We start from the raw sequence: 17,064 nt of genomic DNA, 5'->3' as shown, positions 1-17,064 counted from the left end.
CGAAAAGGCAGGCATAGCTAGGACCCATGCGGGTACCCATAGCAACACCTTTAATTTGGAGGAAATGAGTGGAGTCAAAGGAGAAGTTGTTCAATGTGAGAACAAGTTCAGCCAGGCAGAGGAGGGTGGTGGTGGATGGGGACTGGTAGGGCCTCTGTTCAAGGAAGAAGCGGAGCGCCCTCAGGCCATCCTGGTGGGGGATGGAGGTGTAGAGGGATTGTAAGTTCATGGTGAAAAGGATGCGGTTGGGGCCAGGAAACTGGAAACTGTTAAAGTGGCGGAGGGCGTCAGAAGAGTCGTGGATGTTGGTGGGAAGAGACTGGACAAGGGGAGAAAAGATAGAGTCGAGATAGGAAGAGATAAGTTCCATGGGGCAAGAACAGGCTGAAACGATGGGTCTACCAGGGCAGCCCTGTTTGTGGATCTTGGGAAGGAGGTAGAAGCAGGCTGTGCGGGGTTGGGGAACTATGAGGTTGGTGGCCGCAGGGGGAAGACCTCCAGAGATGATGAGGTCAGTGACAGTCTTGGAAACGGTGGTTTGATGTTCGGTAGTGGGGTCATGGTCCAGGTGGAGGTAGGAGGAGGTGTCGGAGAGTTGGCGTTCAGCTTCCGCTAGGTAGAGGTCGGTTCGCCAAACAACAACAGCACCACCCTTGTCAGCAAGTTTAATGACAATGTCGGGGTTGGATCTGAGAGAATGGAGTGCTGCAAGTTCAGAGGGAGGTAGGTTGGAGTGAGTGAGGGGAGCAGAGAAATGGTCGAGAGACTCGAGTTCAAATCCCACCACGGCAGCTGGGGAATTTAAATTCAGTTAATTAAATAAATCTGGAATCAGTAATGGTAACCACGAAACTATTGGATTGTCGTAAAAATCTATCTGGTTCACTAATGTCCTTTAGGGAAGGAAATCTGCCGTCCTTACCTGGTCTGGCCGATATGTGGCTCCACACCCAGAGCAATGTGGTTGACTCTTAACTGCCCTCTGAAATAGCCTAGCAAACCACTCAGTTGTAACAAACCGCTACGAAACTAAATAATAAAAATGAAACCGGACAGACCACCCGGCATCGACCTCGGCACTGGCTACGGACATGGCAACAGCACACCCAGGCCAATCGACCCTGCAAAGTCTCCTCACCAACATCTGGGGACTTGTGCCAAAATTGGGAGAGATGTCGCACAGACTAGTCAAGCAACAGCCTGACATAGTCATACTCACAGAATCATACCTTTCAAGTCAATCATCACAGCCCCGGAACATCGCTGCAGGAGTTCCTCAGGGCAGTGTCCTAGGCCCAACCATCTTCAGCTGCTTCATCACTGACCTTCCCTCCAACATAAGGTCAGAAATGTGGATGTTCGCTGATGACTGCACAGTGTTCAGTGCCATTCACAACTCCTCAGGTAATGAAGCAATCCATGCCCGCATGCAACAAGACCTGGACGACTTTTAGGCTTGGGTTGATAAGTGACAGGTAACATTTGCGCCACAGAAGTGCCAGGCAATGACTATCTCCAACAAGCGAGCGTCTAACCACCTCCCCTTGACATTCAACGGCATTACCATCGCCAAATCCCCCGCCATCAACATCCTGGGGGTCATCATTGACCAGAAACTTAACTGGACCAGATACATAAATACTGTGGCAACAAGAGCAGGTCCGAGGCTACATATTCTGTGGCGAGTGACTCACCTCCTGCCTCCCCAAAGCCTTTCTATCATCTACAAGGCACAAGTAAGGAGTGTGATGGAATACTCTCCACTTGCCTGGATGAGTGCAGCTCCAACAACACTCAAGAAGTGGGTTTGGGAGGAGCTGCTGAAGAAGCCTTGGCGAGTTGCTGCAGTGCATCTTGTAGATGGTACACGCTGCAGCCACGGTACGCCAGTGGTGGAAGGAGTGAATGTTTAATATGGTGGATGGGGCGCCAATCAAGCGGGCTGCTTTGCCCTGGATGGTGTCGAGCTTCTTGAGTGTTGTTGGAGCTGCACTCAGCCAGGCAAGTGGAGAGTATTCCATCACACTCCTGACTTGTGCCTCGTAGATAAAAAGAAAAAAAGACTTGCACTTATATAGCGCCTTTCATGACCAAAGGACATTCCAAAACGCTTTACAGTCAATGAAGTAGTTTTTTGAAGTGTAGTCACTGTTATAATGTAGGAAACGCAGCAGCGAATTTGCGCACAGCAAGCTCCCACAAACAGTAATGTGATAATGACCAGATAAACTGTTTTAGTGATGTTGATTATGGTGGAAAGGTTTTGGGGAGTCAGAGACACTCACCACAGAATACCCAGCCTCTGCCCTGTTCTTGTAGCCAAAGTATTTATGTAGCTGGTCCAGTTAAGTTTCTGGTCAATGGTGACCACCAGGATATTGATGGTCTGGGATTCGTTGATGGTAATCCTGTTGAATGTCATGGGGAGGTGGCTAGACTTTCTCTTGTTGGAGGTGGTCATTGCCTAGCACTTGTGTGGCGTGATTGTTATTTGCTTGCTTGGATGTGAGATAAAGGCTGTGGCACTTTATCATTTTCTCTCCATAATCAAATTTAAAGACAATAGCTCAGATATTCCATTTCTTTTTGGGGCAGAATTCTGGTGGAGGGACAGCAGAGGGACCGGAAGTTGGGACAGAACATATCTCCACTGAATGCAATGACAGCAAATTCCAACAAGAGGCAAGTGGGGGGTGGGGGGGGGGGTCACTGCTTAGGGGAAAGTTTGGGAGCATTCCTGGACTCCCTCGGGAATCCTGCAAGATACACTGCTGTAAGGTCCAGCAGTACCTGTGCCTGAAGAAAGCAGATGTAGTTGTCGTTATGAACCAGGAGAGGGATCGATCACCTTTTGATTCTCGCCTAACATTGGTGGAGCAAACACAAACAAAACTGATCCACCTGTTCCTTGAAGGGATAATTACTAGTCCTAGCACTTTTCGGGCTACCCCAGATCAGGTGTATTCCCCAGACATTCACCTTCAACTAAAGTTAAAGATAGCCGAATTCTATAAGACACTTAATTGGGTCTAAAGGTTCAGACTATCTCGCCCTAAAGGAAAGGAACGACGTGAAGATGTTATCATCCTCCGGATAGCACTTTTAATAAGTTTAACTAGACTGTAACCTTCCGGATATTATGAGGGTCCAGAATACCCCCCAGAATTCTGCAACTCCTTACAAAAGAGTGTACAGAAATTGAGTTTGTGAGTTTGATACAGAAATACTACTTGAGACAATTCTAAAAATATATACATTTATTTAAGTGCCGACATACAGTTAACAGCTGTTGAGTCGGTCGCAACAGTAACAGTTCAAAAACAAATAGCTTACATTTCTTATCCTCAGAGATTCTTATTCTCAAATCTTAATTTTGTACATTTTTACATTTCTTATTCTTAATTCTAATCCAGAATATCCACCAAAATCAAATACCTTGATTACCCGAGACTCAGAGTTGTAGGCTTACAGAGTGGTTCTGAAGCCAAGAATCGCTTGCCCCTTCCCAGCGACTTCTGACTGTCTATCTGAAAAGGTCTATTTTTATACCTTTTTTTAGTGGTTTATCCTTTTAAGTTTTCTGCTGATATAAGTTGATTATCCCTAGTCATCTTCCTGTTGACTTTTTTCAATTCTTACTGTCAATTTAGCCGTTAACTTTTAGAATCCTGTCTCTGTGTTTAGGTGTTTCAAAAACTTATCATAAAATGGCTACTACAGATTTATCTCTTTGATGTCATTCTTATCGAAGGTCTTCCATTCAATTCTTAATATCACCTTAACTGTTTGAAAGCAGACGTCGTGTCTACTAACTATTCCATGTTCAACACAAACGCAATGTAATTGCTTGGTGTATCTATTGAAGTTATATTTTCGAAGTGTTCTGTAAGTATCTTTTACAACATGTAAATCAAAAACACTTCAACTGAGTGTTTGTTTTCCTAGCCATCTTAGTTGGTTATATTACTGATTTATGTTTCCTGTCTTTCATTTGATGTTACTTTTATCAAAGATCACACCCTGTTCTGGAAGAGGGTCGAATTTTAACATTTTTCAAAGTCATTTTAAAATGTAATGAAATGTTTGATTGTTAACATGTGATTTATGCCACCTTAATTGCCTGACTACATTGGATTTTATTGAGCTACCCATCTCACTTCCTGCCAAAAAAGGCACTGATGCATAAACCTCTGCACTGGTTTAGGGAATGATGTTATTGCTCATTTACTACTTGTCTCCTCTATTTTAAGTAGTTTTATTTCTTTTGATTTAGGTCAACCCCTTCCCATTCGATGTATTACTTCCTGGTCAGAGGGCGAGCAAAAAACATGCTCCTAGGCCTTTGCCAATGCCACTGTATAGCTGGTTGCTAGGAGGTCCATGAGAGCAGGAGTGACCCCTAGATATACGAAAGACAGGGTCAGTTCTGTATAACATATGGCATGCATGAGTTATTATTGTTTAATCATACATTAACAAGCCCTTGTATGTTATTGGTTAGATGTATTTTCTGTCAAAATGTGGTAGCATTCATCAGACTCAGAAGGGAAGCAGCCTTAAGTGAATTCTTGGAGTTGTCGTCCAGAGTCCTTGCAGAGTCACACTGGTGCATCTGGGAGTTATATTCTGGCACCTAGTTAATCCTTTCATTCAGGGTCAAAATTGACTGTGGGAATCCCTAAGAACTCAAGTTCTAGGAAGGACAGAGCTCCAGGTGAAATATTATCAGACAGATTTAAACACCTAAACATCAACTGCATGGGAAAGTTTCATAACTTTGTTGTGAATTAGGTACTTTTTTCTGTGTTCGTTGCTTATCTTAAGCCCAGAGCCCCGTGGGCCTGACATCCGAGCACACGTGTTGGATTTCACCCTCATGTGGCCTCTGGTTTGTGAGGTCAGGGGGAGCTGATTTAACGGAAATAATGGCTTGCCTGCCATAGGGTCCTGGAGAGCATGTTGCCCCCGTCCCCCGTCCCGCCCTCCCCCCACCCAGGAATGATGTGTTGCGTGTGCCCATCAACCCCTTTATATAGCTATTGAAGTATTACAAGGCAATGTGAGTGGGGGAGAACTATTCATGCCATCTATAATTAGTATAGTGGATCACAATGAGGCTACAGGAGGGCCCTTTACCTTGGGATTCCAGGTGAGGTCAATAAACTTCTTCTGGCACTGCAACCAAGAGCATACTAGTATCGATATTATCCAGCATCTCCTGTCAAACACCCAACCCACGCCTCAGCCCATTTGATGGCAGGAAAGAGCGCCCACCCACTCTGCTGCACTCGCCAGAGCAAAATGTCGACCACCTCCTCTGTGAAGCATGGTATGCTGCTGCTGGTAGATGTATTTCAGACATCTTTTGCTGTACAGTACTATTTCGCCTCAGAACGGCAGCTTTGCTCTATGTTGGGCCCCTTAAAGGGCAAGCAACCAATGATGCCTGGTTCTTACCCACCACATGCAAATGTGCCGAACCTGTAAATACAAAGTGGGTCCAGCATTGTTCCTGACGGGAACATGCAAACATTGCACCGCCTGACATTTGCTGGGATGGCTGGGACAAAAATTGGCCCCAGTGCTGCACAAAAGTAGAGTGCATGGAACTGCACCACTGAAGTGCATGTCAGCAACCAGTCTAGCTCAATAGGAGAGAGTACCAAAAATTAAAGACCTCAGTTTACAGCAAAATCCTGAAGACATTCAAGAGCAAAAGGAAGCACAGAACAAGAAAAGATTTATTGGCTTATTAAACCTATTTCTTCCACAGATCAAGTACAATCAAACATTAAATGGATTCTAACCTATCCATTTGATCTCCTGAGGGAATTTACTCACTAATCTCCAGAGGTAATTGTTGTGTATGTACCTTTAAGAGAAGAACTGATTCTATACTGCAGTACCGGCAGTGACCACCCCTGTATATAAAGCCATAGCAGGCTTCTGTATTTCAGTCTTAAGTTACCCTCTGTTCAGCTGCAAGCACGAGCAGAGGGAGCAGCCAGACTTTGGAGAGTGGATTAAAGTGGTGGTCCCCTGACCAGGAAGAGGAGGAGAACGTTGGACCACCACCACCAACATTACATCAACTGAGGTGCCTGGAGAGAGAGGACAGAGGAGGAGAAGGAGAAAGGAGGCCTACATCAACATCAACCAGGGGAGAGGCCTTTCTATCACTGCCTCCCCAATTTGGCCTCCACTTCAGGAGAGGGAGAGAGGGGAGAGAAACCAACTGCTTGAAAGGAGGGAAGAAAACTTCATCCGGAACATCTACAGGTGGGTGTTATTTGGGGCACTCTCCCAAGACTTTGTATTTTAGGTGGGGGGAGAAAAGAAGAAGCAAGGCCGGATCATCAAGGGGTGTAGTGTGTGTGCTCTTGTTAAAAGCTAGGCCACACACACCACTAATTAGCATCCCTTCTATTGCCTGCCCTGGGAGAGCTTGGAGCTGCCCAAGGTGAAGTCCTTAATTTAATTTAATTACATCATTAAGACCTGTTGCAGGACTAAGCCTGGGCTTCTCCAGCTTTTCCAGGTGAAGACGTCTTCTCCCCCTGCCAGAAGACCACCATCACCAAAGACTTTTTCCATCGGAGAGTGCAACCCTGCCTACACCCACCCACCATCCTGAGTGGCAACACTGCCCTTTGCGGCCTCCCTCCTTCCCACCCCCCCACCTCTCTCTCTCTCTCTTTGTCTCTCTCTGCCTGTCTTTCTAAGGCACCTTAGTTTCATCTATTTTATTAATTGCCAATTGAGCAGAGGGGCGAGGGCTCCTCTCCCAATTTAAATCAATAAGGAGAGAGGTGTGTCCTCATTTTAATCAGCTCCCTCTGCTCAACAGAGGACAAAAAAATATATATATACACCGAGGCCATTAACACCTTCAGGCCTGTGACTTGGGGTGAGTGTAGCCCTTAAAAAAAGCACCCCAGAATGGCGACAGCATCTTCGCCGGTGGCGGGGCCAGCCGGGACCTATGCGAGAGTGGTAGCCACAGCCACAGCTGCTCCCGCTGTTCCTGCTGCCCCGTCACCTTTTCGATTAATAACAAAAAAGCTTGGGGTGAAGAGCTACACTCACCCCACTATGACCATCGAGGCCTGCGTCAAGGCCATGGCTGGGGTTGTCGGCCCCTCAGCCATCGTCGCGGCCTCGAAAATGTATGGGAAGGCTGTGTTCTTCCTGGGGTCGGAGCGGGCGGTGTCCCTGGCTGTCGCCAAGGGGCTCACCGTGGGCGGGACCTTCCTGCCGGTGGATCCTCTCGAGGCCACCGCGCAGAGGATCATTATTACCAACGTCCCGCCCTATGTTCCTGGTGAGCTCCTCCTTCCCCATTTGCGACAACTTGGGGAGGTGAGGTCGGGGATCACGCCCATCCCGCTCGGCTTCCGGGAGGCCAGCCTTCGCCACGTCTTCTCCTTCCGGCGCCAGCTGTTTATCCAGCTGGCGCGGGAGGAGGACACTGAAGGGGCGTTCGTCGTCCTCCACGAGGGGACCGCCTACCGCGCCTTTTGGACGTCGGACGGTGTGAGGTGCCATGCCTGCAGGGAGGTGGGGCACATCAGGAGGAACTGCCCTGCCTCCAAGGCCGCCGGATCATCTCGTGCGGCCGAGGCTGGCGCCGCCGCCGCCGCCCTTCCCCCCGGATCTGCCCGCGCGTCAAGTACGTCTGATGCGCGGTTGACGTCGGGGGCCGATGCCACCAAGGCCTCTGGCGGGGGGGAGGGAGCGTGTCTGGCCGGAAAGAAGGCGCGGGGAAAAAAGAAGCACCTTAGGGCAGGTCCCCCCGTGGATGGTGAGCCCTTGCCCCTTGAGCCCCTTACACCCGCGCTCCTCGCGGAGTTGATCAGGGCAGATGTGAGCGGGAGGGGCCCCGTGCCCGAGCCTGTGGCCGCAACCGCCGCAGCGGTAATGCCAATACCTGCGGCCGGGCTCGGGCCCGAGGAACCCGACCAACCTGCTCCGCCGGAGGGAGTCGAGGAGGAGGCCTTTGCAGACATGGAGGTCTCCCTCGCTCCCTCCGTGCTAAAAAGAAGGCGCGACCCCCTGGATGAGGAGGAGGACCGGGAGGAGGAAGGTCCCTCCGAGCAGGGGGAGTCGTCGCCCGCCGCGGGTACTGCGCCCCCCCGCCCCCCCCAGCGCTGTCGTCATCACCAGCGATCGGCAGGGGTCGCCTGTCCCTCGGGAGGCTGAGGCAGATGTGTCTGTCCAGCACGTGCCTCCCGGGGATGGGGATGAGACCCTGCCCATGGGGGGGGTTGCGGAACAACCCGCGGCAGTAATTGAAGTTGACCTTTTATCGGTGTCGTTACCCCTCGCCGGGTCGGGCAGCCTGGGGGCTGGGTCGGGCGAGCTCAAGGATAATGAGCTCGCCCAATGCGACCCGGACGTCTCCCAGGGGATGCTCGTCCTGGTAGAGCTTTTAATTCAAAACCCCCCGTCCGCTGGGTCGGAGGTTGGTGGCGGGGAGGAGGATGGCCCCCTGGCTGCGTCTCTGGTGCCGGACGTACTGGAGGAGCTGGAAATTGTTCTCTCCCCGGTTTCTCCGGTCGTTCCGGCGTCTGAGGCGGAGGGGAGCTCTGAACCGCCGCCGTCTTCTGGCCCGGCACCCCTAGAGGAGCCCAGGGAGAAATCCTCTGCCGCCGATCCTGGGGGTGGGATCCGAGCGGAGGCGGGGCTGGCTGGCGCGGCCGAGTCGTTCGCTTCGCACTGCGCGGCGGACGGGTCGGCCGCTGGTGACGACCCCCTGGAGGAGGATGGGGACTCGGTGATGGGCACGGAGGACAATTCGGACTCCAGCGCCGACGTGGCGATGGATGACCTCATGCCCCTTGCCGAGTCTCCCCTCATTTCCGTAAGGGAACTCCGGGATTTTATGGCCACGTGCCTGGGTCAGCGCAATAAGGTCCGGCTGGCCCTCGACAGGTGGTCGGAGCTGGCGCTGCTCATCGATTCCGTCCGCGCCGCCGTTAAGATCTTGGGCGCGGACGAGGGTGTGAACCCGCTCGAGCTGCGTCGGCTCACAACGTTTCTCACTGGGCTGCTGAGGAAGTGGCGGCGGACCAGCGGCTGCGCTTCCTCGCCCCGTTAGGTGTAGGTAGAGGTTGCACTATGCTTCTGACATGAAGATAACCATAGCCAGCCTCAACATCAACGGCAGCAGGGAGGCGCGCCGCAGATTCAATAACTTCTCGGTCCTTCGGGACGGGAAGTATGCGGTGTGCTTCCTGCAAGAAACCCACACCGTTCCGGGAGATGAAGCCACGTGGCTCCTGGAGTGGCAAGGAGGGGTCAGCATGAGTCACCTCTCCAACAATTCCAGCGGGGTGGCTATCTTGCTGGCCCCGCATTTTCAGCCGGAGATCTTGGGGGTCAAGGAGCACGTGCCGGGCCGCTTGCTCCATGTCACTGTTCGCCTGGGGGGCGTGCCGCTCCATCTAGTGAACGTGTACGCCCCTCAGACCAGTGCGCAGCAAGTGCGCTTCTTCGAAGAAGTGTCCGCTCTCTTGGGCTCCATCGACGTGGGCGAGTGCGTCATCCTTGGGGGGGATTTTAACTGCACCCTCGAGGCGAGGGACCGTTCGGGTCCCCCGCGAAGCCCGGCGGCGATGGAGAAGTTGAGGGACCTGGTTGGGTCCTTCGACTTGGTGGACGTCTGGCGAAATCTCCACCCCGACTCCAGCGCCTTCACTAGCGTGAGGTCTGGGGGAGGAAGGTCCAGAATCGACTGCCTCTACATTTCCCGGGCGTTCGTCTCCTGCATTCCGGCAGCTTCCATGCGGCCGGTGCCGTGCACGGACCACCACCTGGTGTGGGCGGAGCTCGCTCCGCTGCGCGCGTGGTGGGGGTCCGTGTACTGGCATTTTAACAACCTGCTGCTGGAGGACGCACGGTTCCGGGATTCGTTTCGTCAATTCTGGGCTGACTGGAGAAGGAAGCAGGGGGGCTTCCCCTCCTTGAGGCTATGGTGGGATGTGGGCAAGGCTCACATCCGTCTCTTCTGTCAGGAGTACGCGAAGGGGTCGACCAAGAGGCGGGAGGCCCGGGTCGGGCGGTTGGAGAAGGAGGTGCTCGACCTGGAGTCCCGTCTCGGTCAGGTCGTCGAGGACCCGGCCCTGCGGAAGGTGTACGAAGAGAAGAAGGGCGCGCTGAAGGACCTGCAGCTCGTCGGGTCCCGAGGCGCGTACGTGAGGTCGCGGATCCAGCTCCTGCGGGACCTGGACCGCGGCTCCCCCTTCTTCTACTCGCTGGAAAAAAGACGGGGGGTCCGTAAGCAGCTCTTGGGGCTGCTGGCCGACGACGGATCTCTGGTCTCGGATCCGGAGGGAATCAGCGCGGAGACCCGCGCCTATTACGGGGCTCTGTTCTCTCCGGATCCGTCCAGCGAGGATGCGCACAGAGTTTTGTGGGAGGACCTGATGAAGGTTGGCCCGGAGGGCGCCGAAAAATTGGACGCTCCGCTAAGTCTGGCGGAGCTGACCGGCGCCCTCCGCCAGCTCTCTAGGGGAAAGTCCCCGGGGCTGGACGGGCTGACCGTGGAGTTCCACAGGGCGTTCTGGGACGTCTTGGGGGGCGACTACGCGCGGGTCCTGGGGGAAAGTTTGGCGACCGGGGAGATGCCCCTCTCTTGGCGCAGGGCGGTCATTGTCCTGCTGCCTAAGAAGGGCGATCTCCGCCTCCTTAAGAACTGGCGCCCGGTCTCCCTCCTCAGCACGGACTATAAAATCTTTGCCAGGGCCATGTCTGCTCGCCTTGGCACCGTGCTGGCCCGCATGATCCACCCCGACCAGTCCTACACGGTCCCGGGCCGGACCATCCACGATAACATTCATCTGGTCCGGGACCTGGTCCACCACTCCCAGAGGGCTGGTCTGTCGGTCGCCTTCCTTTCCCTGGATCAGGAGAAGGCGTTCGACAGGGTGGATCACGAGTATCTCTTCGGGACTCTGCGCGCATTCGGGTTCGGGCCGCATTTCGTCGCCCGGATCCGACTTCTGTACGCCGCCGCGGAGTGTCTGATTAAAGTTAATGGGTCCTTGACGGCGCCCCTTCGCTTCGGGAGGGGGGTGCGTCAGGGATGCCCCATGTCCGGTCAGTTATATGCCATTTGCGTGGAGCCTTTCCTGCGCCTCTTGCGGAAGAGGTTGACGGGACTGGCTCTGCAAGGGCCGGGCGTGGAGGTGGTCCTCTCGGCTTACGCCGATGACGTGCTCCTCACGGTCACGGATCCCGCTGACTTGCGGAGGATGCGGGAATGCCAGCAGATTTACTCGGACGCATCCTCCGCCAAGATCAACTGGGAGAAATGTTCCGGACTCCTGGTGGGTCAGTGGCGGGTGGACTCCCTGCCGGAGGAGTTCAGGCCTTTCGCCTGGAGCACCACGCACCTCCTCTATTTGGGAGTCTACCTTAGCCCTGCCGAGGACGCTTGGCCGGCGAACTGGCAAGAGCTGGAGGCCAAAGTCACCGCTCGCCTAGGACGCTGGACAGGACTGCTCCGAGTGTTGTCCTACAGGGGTCGAGCGCTGGTCATAAACCAGCTGGTGGCCGCCATGTTGTGGTACCGGTTGGTCACTTTGATCCCTCCCCCTGCGTTTGTCGCCAAGATTCAGAAGAAGCTCATCGACTTCTTCTGGGACAAAAGGAAGCACTGGGTCTCTGCCGCGGTTCTGTGTCTCCCGCTTAGGGAGGGCGGTCAGGCGCTGGTGTGCCTTCGCACCCAGGCTGCGACTTTCCGTCTTCAGACGCTGCAGAGATACCTGTACGTCGAGAATCCTCTGAGATGGTGTGCACTGGCGACGTTTTTCTTCCGCCAGCTGCATGGCCTCAATTACGACATGCAGCTCCTGTTTGCGAAAGTGGGCAGCAGGCGTGCCGGCCTGCGGGAGCTGCCTGTCTTCTACCAGGAACTACTATGGGTTTGGAACTACGTCGCTTCCAGGCGGAGCTCTCCCCCGTCAGGAGCGGCGGCTCTCCTTCGGGAGCCGCTGCTCAGGAATCCGCACCTCCACGAACACGGGTTCGGGCGGCTGGCGGAGGGTAGGGCTGTGGCTGGCAAGGTGACCAGAGTCGGGGACCTGCTCGATGGCGGAGGAGCGGGCTGGATGGCGCCGGAGGAGCTGGCGCGGCGCCTGTCCTGGGCCAACGTCCAGCTCGCGGTCGAAACCATCGAATCGGTAAAAGCGGCACTGGGCCCCGACTCCACTAGGTGTATCGAGGCGGCTCAAGCACGTGGGGCGATCCCGTCCGAGCTTACCCCCGTTCGGACGGAATTCCTCATCGGCGCCCGGCCCCGAAACTCCCCTCGGGAACCGGCGCCTCACAACTTGAGCCGTCTCGAGGAAATACCCTCCGTGCCTTTTCATTCCGCGCGGAGGGGTTTCCTGTACGGGCTGCTCCTGCACACTCTCCACTTTGCCATCTTCGTCTACCGTCCGGACACGCCTTGGCGTGGCGTTTTGCCGACCGGCGGTAGCGGAGGTCCCCAATGGAGGGCTCTCTATGCGGGAGTCCTCCCTTGTTCCATCGGGGACTTGGCCTGGAGGGTGTTGCATGGAGCAGTCCCGTGCAATAAGGTTTTAAGTAGGTTCACGGACTCCCAGGCCGCCTGCATTTTTTGCGGCCTGGAGGAGTCCGTGTTTCACGTTTATATGGATTGTGAGAGGTTGCAGCCCCTCTTTCACTACTTGAAGGGGCTGCTCCTCGATTTTTGGTTGCACTTCAGTCCCACGCTCTTGATCTACGGTCACCCGGTGCGGAGGGGAGCGGACAGGTTGGAGGACCTCCTTGTGGGCCTGCTCCTGGGCCTGGCTAAAAGAGCCATCAATTGGTCCAGGCAGCGGGCGGTCGAGGGGGTCGTCCAGCCGGATTGCCTGCATCTCTTCCGCGGCCATGTTCGCGCCCGGGTGGCCCTGGAGATGGAGCACGCGGTGTCCGCCGGTGCGCTTGAGTATTTCCGCGACCGGTGGGCGCCGCGGGGACTGGAGTGCATCATCAACATGGAAAACCAAATTTTAATTTGATTTGTTAAGCTTTAGTTGAACTTTTGTTTATTTACAGTCGAATTGGGTTTTTTTGGGTCCAAATAAAAGAGTACCCTCTGTTCAGTTTGCACAGCTTTGCTGGCTGTGCAGCTGCAAGCACGAGCAGAGGGATCAGCCAGACTTTGGAGAGTGGACTAAAGTGGTGGTCCCCTGACCAGGCAGAGGAGGAGAACGCTGGACCACCACCACCACCTCCACCATCATCAAAGCAGCTGGGGTGCCTGGAGAGAGAGGACAGAGGAGGAGAGGGAGAAAGGAGGCCTGCAATAACATCAACCAGGGGAGAGGCCTTTCCTATCACTGCCTCCCCAAATTGGCCTCCACTTCAGGAGGAGAGAGGGGAGAGAAACCACTATCAACCAACACCAACTGTTCGGAAGGAGGGAGGAATATCATTTTCAAAATATCTACAGGTGGGTGTTATTTGGGGCACTCTCCCAAAGACTTTGTATTTTAGGTGGGGGGAGAAAAGAAGAAACAAGGCCGGAACATCAAGGGGTGGCTGTGTGTGTGTGTGGTTCTTGTTAAAAACTAGGCCACACACACCACTAATTAAGCATCCCTTCTATTGCCTGACCTGGGCCAGCTGGAGCTGCCTAGGTTAAGTGGTTAATTCCAGTAATTACATCATTAAGACCTGGTGCAGGACTGAGCCTGGGCATCTCCAGCTTTCCAGGTGAAGACATCTTCTCCCCCTGCCAGAAGAACACCACTGTCAGAGACTTTAAATTTCCATCAGGAGAGTGCACCCCTGCCAACACCCACCCACCCGCCATCCTGAGTGGCGACCCTGCCTTTGCGGCTTCCCTCCTTCCCACCCCCCTCTCTCTCTCTCTTTGTCTCTCTCTGCCTCTTTTTCTAAGGCACCTCAGTTTACTTTATTAATTAATTGCCTATTGAGCAGAGGGGAGAAGGCCCCTCTCCCAATCTCAGGCAATAAGGGGAGAGGTGTGCCTTCATTTTAAACAGCTCCCTCTGCTCGGTAGAGAACCAAAAAAATACCTGAGGCCATTTCCATCTTCAGGCCTGTGACTTGGGGTGAGTGTAGCCCTTTATAATACCGCCCCAGAATGGCGACTGCATCTTCGCCGGTGACGGGGCCAGCCAAGACGTATGCGGGAGTGGCAGCCACAGCCACAGCTGCTCCCGCTGCTTCTGCTGCCCCGTCACCTTTTAGGCTGATGACAAAAAAGCTTGGGGTGAAGAGCTACACTCACCCCACTATGACTATTGAGGCTTGCGTTAAAGCCATGGCTGGGGTTGTCGGCCCCTCAGCCATTGTAGCGGCCTCAAAAATGTATGGGAAGGCTGTGTTCTTCCTGGGGTCAGAGCGGGCGGTGACCCTGGCTGTCACCAAGGGGCTCACCGTGGGCGGGACCTTCCTGCCGGTGGACCCCCTCGAGGCCACCGCGCAGAGGGTGGTTATTTTGAACGTCCCGCCCTATGTTCCTGGTGAGCTCCTCCTTCCCCATCTACGTCAACTTGGGGAGGTGAGGTCGGGGATCACACCCATCCCGCTCGGCTTCCGGGAGGCCAGCCTTCGCCACGTCTTCTCCTTCCGGCGCCAGCTGTTCATCCAGCTGGTGCGGGAGGAGGACACTGACGGGGCATTCGTCGTCCACCACGAGGGGACCGCCTATCGCGTCTTCTGGACGTCGGACGGTGTGCGGTGCCACGCCTGCAAGGAGGTGGGGCACATCCGGAAAAACTGCCCCGCCTCCAAGGCCGCCGGATCATCTCGTGCGGCCGAGGCTGGCGCCGCCGACGCTCCTCCCACCGGATCTGCCCGCGCGTCGGGAACGTCTGATGCGCGGTCGACGTCGGGGGCCGATGCCACCAAGGCCTCCGGCGGGGGGGAGGGAGCGTGTCCGGCCGGAAAGAAGGTGCGGCGGAAAAATAAACACCTTAGGGCAGGTCCCCCCGTGGATGGCCAGCCCTTGCCCCTTGAGCCCCTTACACCCGCGCTCCTCGCGGAGTTAATCGAGGCAGACGCGAGCGGGAGGGGCCTCGTGCCCGAGCCTGTGGCCGCAACCGCCGCAGCGGTAACGCCGATACCTGCGGCCGGGCTTGGGCCCGAGGAACCCGACAAACCTGCTCCGCCGGAGGGAGCTGAGGAGGAGGCCTTTGCAGACATGGAGGCCTCCCTCGCTCCCTCCGTGCTAAAAAGAAGGCGCGACCCCCTGGAAGAGGAGGAGGACCGGGAGGAGGAAGGTCCCTCCGAGCAGGGGGAGTCATCGCCCGCCACGGGTGCTGCGCCCCGCCCCCCCCGCTGTCATCATCACCAGCGATCGGCAGGGGTCGCCTGTCCCTCGGGAGGCTGAGGCAGATGTGTCTGTCCGGCACGTGCCTCCCGGGGATGGGGACGAGACCCTGCCCGTGGGGGGGTCGCGGAACCACCCGCGGCGGTAATTGAAATTGACCTTCTATCGGTGCCATTACGCCTCGCCGGGTCGGGCGGCCTGGGGTCTGGGTCGGGCGAGCTCGAGGATAATGAGCTCGCCCATTGCGACCCGGACGTCTCCCAGGGGATGCTCGTCCTGGTAGAGCTTTTAATTCAAAACCCCCCGTCCGCTGGGTCGGAGGTTGGTGGCGGGGAGGAGGATGGCCCCCTGGCTGCGTCTCTGGTGCCGGACGTACTGGAGGAGCTGGAAATTGTTCTCTCCCCGGTTTCTCCAGTCGTTCCGGCGTCTGAGGCGGAGGGGAGATCTGAACCGCCGCCGTCTTCTGGCCCGGCACCCCTAGAGGAGCCCAGGGAGAAATCCTCTGCCGCCGATCCTGGGGGTGGGATCCGGGCGGAGGCGGGGCTGGCTGGCGCGGCCGAGTCGTTCGCTTCGCACTGCGTGGCGGACGGGTCGGCCGCTGGTGACGACCCCCTGGAGGAGGATGGGGACTCGGTGATGGGCACGGAGGACAATTCGGACTCCAGCGCCGACGTGGCGATGGATGACCTCATGCCCCTTGCCGAGTCTCCCCTCATTTCCGTAAGGGAACTCCGGGATTTTATGGCCACGTGCCTGGGTCAGCGCAATAAGGTCCGGCTGGCCCTCGACAGGTGGTCGGAGCTGGCGCTGCTCATCGATTCCGTCCGCGCCGCTGTTAAGATCTTGGGCGCGGACGAGGGTGTGAACCCGCTCGAGCTGCGTCGGCTCACAACGTTTCTCACTGGGCTGCTGAGGAAGTGGCGGCGGACCAGCGGCTGCGCTTCCTCGCCCCGTTAGGTGTAGGTAGAGGTTGCACTATGCTTCTGACATGAAGATAACCATAGCCAGCCTCAACATCAACGGCAGCAGGGAGGCGCGCCGCAGATTCAATAACTTCTCGGTCCTTTGGGACGGGAAGTATGCGGTGTGCTTCCTGCAAGAAACCCACACCGTTCCGGGAGACGAAGCCACGTGGCTCCTGGAGTGGCAAGGAGGGGTCAGCATGAGTCACCTCTCCAACAATTCCAGCGGGGTGGCTATCTTGCTGGCCCCGCATTTTCAGCCGGAGATCTTGGGGGTCAAGGAGCACGTGCCGGGCCGCTTGCTCCATGTCACTGTTTGCCTGGGGGGCGTGCCGCTCCATCTAGTGAACGTGTACGCCCCTCAGACCAGTGCGCAGCAAGTGCGCTTCTTCGAAGAAGTGTCCGCTCTCTTGGGCTCCATCGACGTGGGCGAGTGCGTCATCCTTGGGGGGGATTTTAACTGCACCCTCGAGGCGAGGGACCGTTCGGGTCCCCCGCGAAGCCCGGCGGCGATGGAGAAGTTGAGGGACCTGGTTGGGTCCTTCGACTTGGTGGACGTCTGGCGAAATCTCCACCCCGACTCCAGCGCCTTCACTAGCGTGAGGTCTGGGGGAGGAAGGTCCAGAATCGACTGCCTCTACATTTCCCGGGCGTTCGTCTCCTGCATTCCAGCAGCTTCCATGCGGCCGGTGCCGTGCACGGACCACCACCTGGTGTGGGCGGAGCTCGCTCCGCTGCGCGCGCGGTGGGGGTCCGTGTACTGGCATTTTAACAACCTGCTGCTGGAGGACG

The sequence above is a fragment of the Somniosus microcephalus genome, chromosome 4, assembly GCF_052327205.1.
Source record: "Somniosus microcephalus isolate GS21.2 chromosome 4, FLI_Smic_1.0, whole genome shotgun sequence".
Taxonomy (NCBI): domain Eukaryota; kingdom Metazoa; phylum Chordata; class Chondrichthyes; order Squaliformes; family Somniosidae; genus Somniosus; species Somniosus microcephalus.
Note: the sequence above shows the minus strand (reverse complement) of the source record.